The sequence below is a fragment of the Haplochromis burtoni genome, unplaced genomic scaffold (genome assembly GCF_018398535.1).
Source record: "Haplochromis burtoni strain Fernald_Lab_line unplaced genomic scaffold, NCSU_Asbu1 Contig_457, whole genome shotgun sequence".
NCBI lineage: Eukaryota > Metazoa > Chordata > Actinopteri > Cichliformes > Cichlidae > Haplochromis > Haplochromis burtoni.
In genome coordinates this window covers 123,853-134,297 of record NW_024582818.1, presented here as the reverse complement: position 1 = coordinate 134,297, position 10,445 = coordinate 123,853, and positions in this window count along the sequence as shown.

Here is a 10,445-nt window from a genome sequence, read left to right as displayed (position 1 = left end):
TCACCTCTCAACTGAGGCTTCTTCAGTTCTAGGGTCAAATGGTGGAGAGTCCCAGATTTAAACCCTGTCGGAGTATCCCCCCAAAAAGGGACAAAAGGACCCCCTGATGATCCTATACCTAATCACATGAGCCAAGGCGTGAAAACAGGTGTAGGTCACAATCAGCCAAGGTTTCGGGTGAGTTCATTGTGAAACCTAGCTCCACCCTATCATGTGATTTCCTCAGGTCTGTAAAACTATAAAACCTCTTACTACCTGTGCGCTCTGTCACAATCCTTTGGACATGGGCTTCAGTTGATATAAAATACTCGAGAATCACTTTACTGACTTGTGAATCATGATTCACAAGCCCAACTGACTCCTTCACTGACTCATCCCTGTTGCTGTTAGCAAACTAATTTCAATAGTAGAAATATATTTAGCTTATAATTAAAATTGTGGGGGAAAAAAAACAACTGCCAGTTTCTTAACAGAAACATTTCTGCTCTGAACTGGAAGAAAACACCCTGAGTAGAAAGCTCACATCAAGATAATAGCTCCTCAGTTCACAGTAGCATCGCTCTGCAGCACATTTGAGTTACTCACCCCCTCCCTTCCTGTGCTGAATCGTAGCATGAACGAATCACTCACTCACTCACCCCCTCCCTTCCTGAGCTGAATCGTAGCATGAATGAATCACTCAGGACTCATTCACCTCCTCCCTTCCTGTGCTGAATTGTAGCATCAATGAATCACTGGTCGTGTCCAAATTCATGGTCTGCATCCTCCTGAGGACGCATTTGTAGACTCCTCCGAATGCAGCCGGTGTGTCCTTCGTGGCCCACCATATCCCAGAATTCATAGCGCGGCCCAGCCAAACTCCTGTTTCCAAGAGGATGCTTCAGTGTCCAAGGAACACTGACGGAAGAGCGCGTCAGGCTTTCATTCTGTGACCCTGGGCGATAGGAGAGAGTGAAGTCAAAGTGAGTGAAGAATGGAGACCAGGCTGTTCCGCCCCCTCCAGCCAGTGGCGCCATTCTTCTAAGGCAAGTTTTATAGCCAGGAGCTCCCTGTCGCCAATGTCATAGTTTCTCTCCGTGGGGGTGAGTCGGCATGAGGAGTAGGCGCATGGCTGGAGCTTACCTTGTGGCCCGGACCGCTGGGAGAGAACTGCCCCAACTTCGGTGTCGGACGCATCAACATCCACGATAAACTGCTTTTTTTGTGTGTGTGTGTCCTGTCTGGCACTGTAGTAATCAGAATTATTGTCTGAAGGCCAAGAAAAATGCCCAACAGATTTACTTTCCCAAGTGGGCCCACAATGTCAACTAGTAATCAGAATTATGTCTGGAAGGCCAAGAAAACTGCCAACCAACCCTAACAAACCAAAAACAAATTCAAACACCAAAAACCACCAACAGAAATTTACAACTAACCACCTTCTCACCAAATAACAAACGATGAGCAAAAAGACCTAACATTAAAGCTCATAACTAGAAGTCAATAACTAGAAAATAAGAAGCCTCAAAATAGATTCTCTGCTATCCGATCTTAATATAGTTCATTATTACACATATTATTAAAATACGCATATTGTAATCAGGGCCAACCCGACTGGAACCAACAAATACACGAATGCCAAAAAAGAGAAAAAAAAAAAACGGGAAAACGAAAAACAAAACCAAAGAAAACGAAAAAAACCAAAGTTTCCAGAATAGAACAAAGCTTAAACAGAACAAAGAAGAAGGAAAGGCGAAAACAAAGCACAATAAAAAAGAACGCAGCAAAAAAACAACAGAAACACCAACCAACAAACACACCGCAATAGGGCCAATGACGAGAGAGAACCAGTCCTAAGCTACTCCCATCACCAACTTTGTATGCTTTAGTCTTTTCGCTTTTTCTTTTCCTCGTTGACAACAGTCGAAGACACTCCGTTTGACAAAGACACCGAGAGACCAAAACAAAAGGAAAAGACCAAGACGAAGGAAAAGAACAATACAAGAAAAGCGAACCCTACGGAACTAAAAAACAAACCACATCAACCAATGATTATCAGTATCCACCAAGGAGGAAAATAAAAATAATACAGAAAAATTAAGATACAAACATCAAAGTTAAAGACATTATTAGTGTAAGAACCATCCCGGATTAACAGCGGCACAAGTGCAGCCCTTCTAAAAACAAGGTCAATTAGCCAATAAGGGTATAGTTTTTATATGTGAGTGTAGTAGCAGCATCCCAGTGCATAGCATACACGAATGGAAAGCCATAGAATGCGCCGTTTTCAAAAAAAAGAGTTCCACTACCAATGCTTCCCCTTACCACCCTATCTGCTATCAAAAAAAAAGCCACGCGCGGAGAGAAAGGTTAAAGCCACAGCATGCTTGCATTCCAAAGAAATCTGCTAGGGAGTGTGGGGAGTCACAGCAGGCATGAAGCAGGTATGGAGGAGATCAAAACTCCAGACATCCAGAGGCCCCCAGAACACAAGAGACCAAGGAAGACCAACAGAGGGGCAGCCGCGCCACTGTCCCAGAAAGAGCTGAGGAGAGTCCCAGATGAGGGCTCACTCAGCAGCCGCGGAGCAGAAGCCAGGGGGAGTTGCAGTGACGCGCCCGTGAGCTCCGCCGGCAGCCAGCCGTGCCTGAGTGACCGAGCCCCAGGCCGAGAGGCCGGGGGCACCCCACCTCCGAAGTGGCCCGCGCGAGCCCCAAAGGCAGAAAAGAGGGCACACACCAAACAAACCCACCAACCAACACAAAAAACACAAGAACGGCTGCGACAAACCATAAAGCAATAAAAAAACCAAAAAAAAAAAAAAAAATAAACTAAAACCGAACCAAACAACAAGAACAGCGAGAAAAGAACCGCCAGCAGCCACATAAAAACAAAAACCAACCACCGCGCCCACAGCCCAGATAAGCAGCCACCAAAGGAGTCGACCGCCGGAACCGTAGATGCACAACACAACCACACCTAAGAGGAACAAAAAAAACAGACAACCATCAAACCCAGGCCAACACCAACAAAGTCAAAAACACATAAAAACACACCAAACCGGCACCACCCGACACAGATACTGAGAAAAACGCGAACGCCATCATTGCAACACATAGGGCAACTAGGAGGAAGTAGTGGAAGAGAATAAGGCCTCACAAACATCCAACCCTCCATGCCGGAAGCACATGAAGAAATGGTCCCTAAATACGAACATAACACACCACCCAACCAAAAACAAACAAACCCAAAGAACCAGCCCACCCCCACCCAACACAAAAACACCAAAAAACAACCAAAAAAATGAAAAACCAAAAACCCAAACGAAACTGGCCGTCATAGATACAATCCCCAACTAACGAAAAAAACCAACAAACACTGAAAACACATCAGAAATGCGAAACGTAACAAACAGAACATCAGAACAGGAGACGAAAACAAAAAATAAAATGATACAGGCAAATAAACTCACAAAAACCAAACAGTTGAGAAGAACAAGACATTCCACAAGAGCGAAGAACCGCATGTTACTACCACCCCAGACCAACACACTCCCACACAAAGAACGATAACCTCCAAGACCCAAGGTCAAGGTATACCACTCAGCCTCCTGAGAGGGGAAACATAGCACACCAGAACCACAGGTAAAGAGTCAACAAGTTACCCTTTTCACCCCATAGCGATAGGTGGAAGAAGATGACAGACCGACCCACAGAAATCCGCAAACAACCCCCTGGGGTGGAGGAGATGCAGACCGCCCCGACTCCGCAGCAGCAGGGAGGCCCCATATTCCAGACGCCAGTCGAACGGCCAAATCCTCCTCCTAGCACCCCCGCTCCATCAGGCCGCAGAGAACGGGGGTGTGAGAAGATTCCAGACCTCCGTCTGCCCGCTCATATGTATTGTTGATGCATGTGTGTTCTAAGGTGCATTTAAAACCCAGGAGGACATGGAGCGGCACCCTGCGCCAGGGCTGGGCCCCCATACACCCACCCGCCCACAACCCCGGCAACACACCAACCAAGGCCCCAGCCCGGAGACAGAGTACCCCCACAACCCCACGCCCGTCCCGGACCCACCCCGGGGCAGCCAGGCTACCAGGTCAGTAACCCACGTCCGTCAGCACAGACCCTCCCCTAGCCGCTGCCAGCCACGAGGAAACCTCACCTAAGAGTCAACAGAGCCCTTAATACTAATGACCGCTGACCCCGGGCCCCACAAGGAAGAGCTCCTGAACCCTCCCGACCCACTGTCTACCCCCACACCTCACAACCGAAGGCCAACTTACCCCCACCACACAGGTAGACTGATCAAACCCAAGCATTATCGGTGGGCAGAGGCTTATCAAGATAAACAATCCAATAGATCAATTCAATTTAGAATTGTATTATTCCAGTTCAGAACGTTCGCTAGCATAGCAAACCATATGGGCTCTGAAAGCTTACGACACACATTAACCCCAGGAAGAATGACATCCTGGAGACACCCCGCGAAATAAGCTGCACACTACCAACAAAAACTCATCAATACAAAACCAAGCAGAGCACACTACAGACCTACCAACACACACCCCACAAACTAAGGGGGAAGGGCCCTCACATCGGCCAAGAGCACAACCTGCCCTTGAGTGCAAACTATAAGTCCAGGAACATCCAACAACACTTCAATCGAAAATTTATAGAGTCATAATCTTACTATTTTAAAGTCATGAACGTTCTGCCAGCTAAAGAGACCATTAAAAACCCCACTTTGGCTACACCGTAAGTGACATCTTAGCTGCCACAACCCAACTAAGGAACCAAGAGAATGTCCAAACAAGCCACTTGATAGGCTCACCAATCGTCCCCAAAAACAAATACCGATAAATGAAAAAAAGTAGGCAAAACACGCCCAGAGTTTGAAGATCGGAGATTGGTTTGAACAAACAAAACCCAATCACAATAGCGACAAACCGAAACACCACAGTGTGAGCAGTTGTTGGTAGACGTAAAGCCCATCTTGAACATCCGATGACCTGTATAGTGCACTCTATGTAATATTTTGTATTGAATTAATTGAAGACTGGGATTTCTAATTAGATGAAAGGTTTTTAAGCAAATCTGAGACCAGAAGTTTAGGTCTAAGTTAACTGATAAATCCGCTTCCCATTTTGCAATAGGAAGTGATATTGATTCATCTGTTTTAGAAAGCATTCTGTATATTTTGGATAGTAATTTGGGGTTTTAAGAGTAAGAAATTGAACCACACTTGGTGGTGTTTGTAGTTCAACTTGACCCGGTTTAAATTTCTTTTTTACTATGGATTTAATTTGTTGATATTCTAAAAATCTTTTCTTGTTGATCCCATATTGTGTAACTAGTCCGTCAAATGAAATAAATTCTGTTCCTTCTAGTATATGTTCTAAATATTTGATTCCTTTACCACTCCAATCTGAAAAGTTTATCATATTATTGTTTTGTAATATGTCAGGGTTGTTCCAGATAGGTGTACGTTTGCATGGGATTAATGAAGACGTCCGTCAATTTTAGAAACTCCCACCATGCTGTCAGAGAAGAGCTGATGTTGATCGCTTTTAAAGCATTCATGTCGTTGGATGTTTGAGCTGATAAATGGTAGGTCTGAATCTCTAGATTATTGCAGAAGTGCTTGTTCTACATCTAGCCAAGGTTCATCTAAGAGGGTATGTTTTAGCCATCCTGAGATAAACTCAAGGTTCAAGGTTCTTTATTTGTCACATGCATAGTTATACAAGTATAACACACAGTGAAATGTAGCCTGACACGCTCCTCGACATGTGCAAAAATAAATGTATATGTCAACAACATTACGAGAGAGCGCCAAACGGGGGAGAGGAGCCGAGGGAAAGCGCAATGATCAAAGAAACAAAACTACCAATATTATACAATGACATAATCAAGAAACATTATATATATATATATAGTATATACACTGGGTGAATGTGCAGTAGTAGCAGCAAGCAGGTGAATTCTGTACATTAATATGAATAGACATCTGACTATTTTACAGGATAGACAATATAAACATATTTAAAATTAAAGGAATTGAAATGTACATTGTGCCTTGGTTTAGTGTCTGGAAGAGTCCTGTCTCAGTCAATTATAGATGATGTGAGAGGGCGGGTGTGTGTGTTTAGGGCACGGATGGCTTGGGGAAGTAACAACACTCAACAACCCACCCTAACGAAACGAATCTACCAAAAACAAAAAAACTACCGCTACACGCAAACAAAAAAACTCAGCCACAAACAAACAACCCAAACACCCAAAACATACCAACACAAAAAAATGCTACGGTTACTAAGGATTGAAACTCAGTTATTGCATGCTGTATTAGCCAGTTCATCAAGGATAGCACCAGAAACTGACTGTTGCAAGAAGTAGTGCTGAAAGTTAGGCAGTTCTATCCTCCTTTATCCTTGGTCTTTTGTAGTGTTTTTAAGCTTATACGTGGGGGTTTATTTTTCCAAAGGAATTTGGACATACATGAATCTAGAGATCTGAACCAATCTTGTGGCGGTTTAGTTGGGATCATTGAGAATAAATAATTTATTTTTGGTAAGACCATCATTTTTATAGCGGCAACCCTTCCCATGAGTGATATGGGTAGACATTTCCATCTAGCCAGATCCTTCTACCTTCTTTAAAAGTGGGATATGGTTTAATTTAGTTAGATCTGCAAGCTTGGGAGAAACATTAATACCTAAATATTTTATATTTCCCGATTGCAGTGGTGTAGAAGAGGAATTATGGAAGGAGCAATTAATCGGTAGGACTGTAGATTTTGACCAGTTAATTGAGTAATCTGATATTCTTGCAAAAGAGTTTATCAATTCAATCACCCCAGAGATATTGGTTTGTGAGATTTTGGAGAAAAGTAACACATCATCCGCATAAAGGCTGATTTTATGTTCCACGTTCTTGCATTTTATGCCCTTAATTACTGAATTCTGTCTAATTGCTGCTGCTAGTGGTTCAATAAAAATTGCAAACAGTGAAGGGGAGAGTGGGCATCCCTGCCTGGTGCCCCTCAAGAGACAGAAGCTGGAGGATGTCTGGTCATTTGTTCTAACACAAGCTGTTGGGGAATTATATAATATTTTTAACCAGTTTATGAAAGAGGATCCAAAACCAAATTTGTGTAAAGTTGCAAATAGAAATTTCCAGTTAACTCTGTCAAATGCTTTTTCTGCGTCTAAAGAGAATATTGTAGTTTCTAGGTTTTTACTGTATGAGTAGTCTATCAAATTAAGTAATCTACGTGTATTTGTTGATGAGTGCCTACCTTTTATGAAACCAGTTTGGTCAGGATGAATTAAGAGGGGGGTTATTTTCTCCAGTCTCTTTGAGAGAGCTTTGCAGATTATTTTAAGGTCTACATTTATAAGGGATATTGGACGATAGCTTGAGGGATATACAGGGTCTTTGCCTGGTTTTAGCAGGAGATTAATGTTTGCAGAATTCATATTTGATGGAAGTCTGCCCTTTTCTTTGATTTCCAACAACGTTCTGTAGAAAACTGGTGCTAGAATCGACCAGAATTCTTTGTAGAATTCTGCAGGAAAGCCGTCTGGACCTGGAGCCTTATTATTGGGCATACTTATCAGGGCTTCCTGGAGTTCACCTGGTGTCAGTGGTGAATCCAGTGCCATTGCTTGAGTGTCTAATAATTTTGGAAGAGTTATGTTGTCCAAAAACTGATCAATTTCTTTTTTAGATGGGTTTATTTGTGGTGAATACAACGTTTTATAGAAATCCCTGAAAATGTTGTTTATTTGTATCGGTTCATATAATGTGTTCCCAGATGAATCTTGAACAGCACATATAGTTGTTTTTTCTTTATTTATTTTTAGCTGGTTTGCTAGAAATTGACCGGATTTATTACCATGTTCATAATTTTGTAGGCGTAGTCTTTGTACTAAGAATTTTGTTTTTTTATCAATTATCTCATTTAATTCTAGTTTAGTTTTGCGTATTTTGTTCAATGTTTCCTGATCTTGGTGGGACGCGTAGGCTTCTTCTAGTGATTTGATGTTTTTTTCTAATTCCTGAATATTTTTGTTTTCTTTTTTCTTTTTATGTGATGAGAAAGAAATTATTTTACCTCTCATCACAGCTTTCCCTGCTTCCCATAGAACAGAAGCTGATGTTTCGGGAGTGTCATTATAGTCCAAATATGAAGTCCACTCTTTTTTAAAATATTTAATAAAGTCTTCATCTTTAAGTAGTGATATATTAAATCTCCAGTTTTTACTTGGCGTAGTATTATTCTTGTGCATTAGTGTTAAAGATACAGGACCATGATCGCTGACAGCTATAGGGTGAATCTCAGTGTCTGAAATGTCGTTCAGCAGTGAGCTGCTGACCAAAAAATAATCCAGACGAGAGTAGGAGTGATGGATGTAGAAAAGTATATTCCTTACTGGTGGGGTGAAGGGAGCGCCATGCATCGCAAAGACCAAAGTCGCTCATATACTGTTTGATTATATTTGTGGACTGCCAATTACGCTGAGTTCCCGCTGTATTGAGCCTATCCATGTCTTCATTTAGTCCAAGGTTGAGGTCGCCTCCAAGAACAAGTGTGCCATCTAAGTGTTCAGAGAGTGCACTGAAAAAACCGTGAAAGAATGAGGGATCATCAACATTTGGACCATATACACTTGCAATACATAGCTTTTTATCAAGTATAGATAGTTTAATGATTAAGAATCTGCCCTCTGGATCTATAACTGTATCGAGTACTGTGAAATTAATATTTTTATGTATTAAAATTGCTACTCCCCTTTGTCTAGAATTATAACAAGCTGAGAACACATTAGGAAACTCAGGTGTTTTAAGTTCATTCGAACCTCTAAGAGGTCTGTGGGTCTCTTGTAAAAGGACAACATCTGCCTGTAGTTTTTTGAGTTGGTTAAATATTTTTAACCTCTTTACTCTGGAGCCAGCTCCATTTATATTCCATGTAACAAACCTAGTGCCCCATAGATGTCTGTGTATAACTAGGGGTGTACGCTGTGTGTGTCGCTTAGACAGGTGGAGAGAATACATCACTTGTTCGTAAATAAAGAGAGGGAGAGAGAGAAAAAATGTGTGGCGAGATGCTCCCTGAGTCTGACTATGTGTGTGCATATTTACTAATATGAGTACGCTTGGCTTAAGTGCGTGTATCCCATAGGTCTGCGTGCGCTGTCTGTGTGCTGCCGTTGAGCGCATGATTGTGCGTGATCGTGCTGTGCGTATGTGTCGAAATAAAGGATGTCGTTTGTGCAAGTGTGGAAGCAGGTGATCGAAGCAGTGAAAGAAATAAAGAAAGAAACAAAGGACATGGGTGAGCAGCATAAAAACAAGAGGGGGAAAAAGAGAGGAAAAAAACGAGAAGGAAAAAAAACAAACAAACCCGGAAACATTCCAATCAAACCGTTGACGGAGAGTGACGGTGTTAATTCTGCTATCATATCACACTTAAGATGCGATTTGATACTGGTAAGTTAAACAGATGTTAATGTTAAGTTAATGCAAGTTAGTGTGAGTGGATAGGGAAAGGGTGTAGCGGATTCTTATCTGGTGTGAAGTTAATACAGCCACGGAGTGATGTTGGGGTCGCGGTGGAAGCTGTCCTCCACGTACAGCCGGTCCACAGCGATGACAGCGCGGGAGCCCTTCTGGATGAAGCCGCGTCGGATTGGGAGAGGACCCTGCGATCGTTCCAGATCTCTTTGGGAACTGGTCGTTCACGCTGAAGTCCGTTCCTTTTAATTTCACCTGTTCCTTTTGTTTGAAGTGGCCGAATTTTGCCACAATAGGACGTGTCTCAATTTTGGCCGGGGAAGATGCACTCTGAGCCTTCTTCATGACTAAATCTTGGAAACAGCGGTCGATGTAATCTTGGAGAGCGTCTAAATTCTCCCCGTTGTCCTCCAGGGTGTTAAGGAGGACAGATTGTAGTGTTGCACACTTGGACAAATGACACTTCCAGGCGTGCATGAGTTCAGAATCGTTCTCTTTACTTGCTCATTTGCAACTGCAAATACAAAACACAAGCACTTCAGTTCAGCGTAGCTGCGCTCTGCAGGCTATCTGTGCAGTAGAACACACACGATCATTTTACATATAACTACTGAACACGTGTTAACAAAGTACTCATTTACTCAGTATTTTCCCACCAATGTTCATATTACAATATTCTGCACACTCATATGCTCCTCCAACTAGTATTGTTGCGCATGGAGACTACCCTCTCGATCCCCTCATTACATCATTTGCGATGTGACATCCCGTTTAACACCAGTTCAGGTACATCATGTAAATCACAAACTCCGACATTAGCGTTGTGTTCCATTAATGACAGTACCTTACTCTAATACATTTCTCATACGTCAACATCATTCCGTTTATCAACACATAACTTGTGCTCACCTGCAAATACAAAACACAAGCACTTCAGCCTCA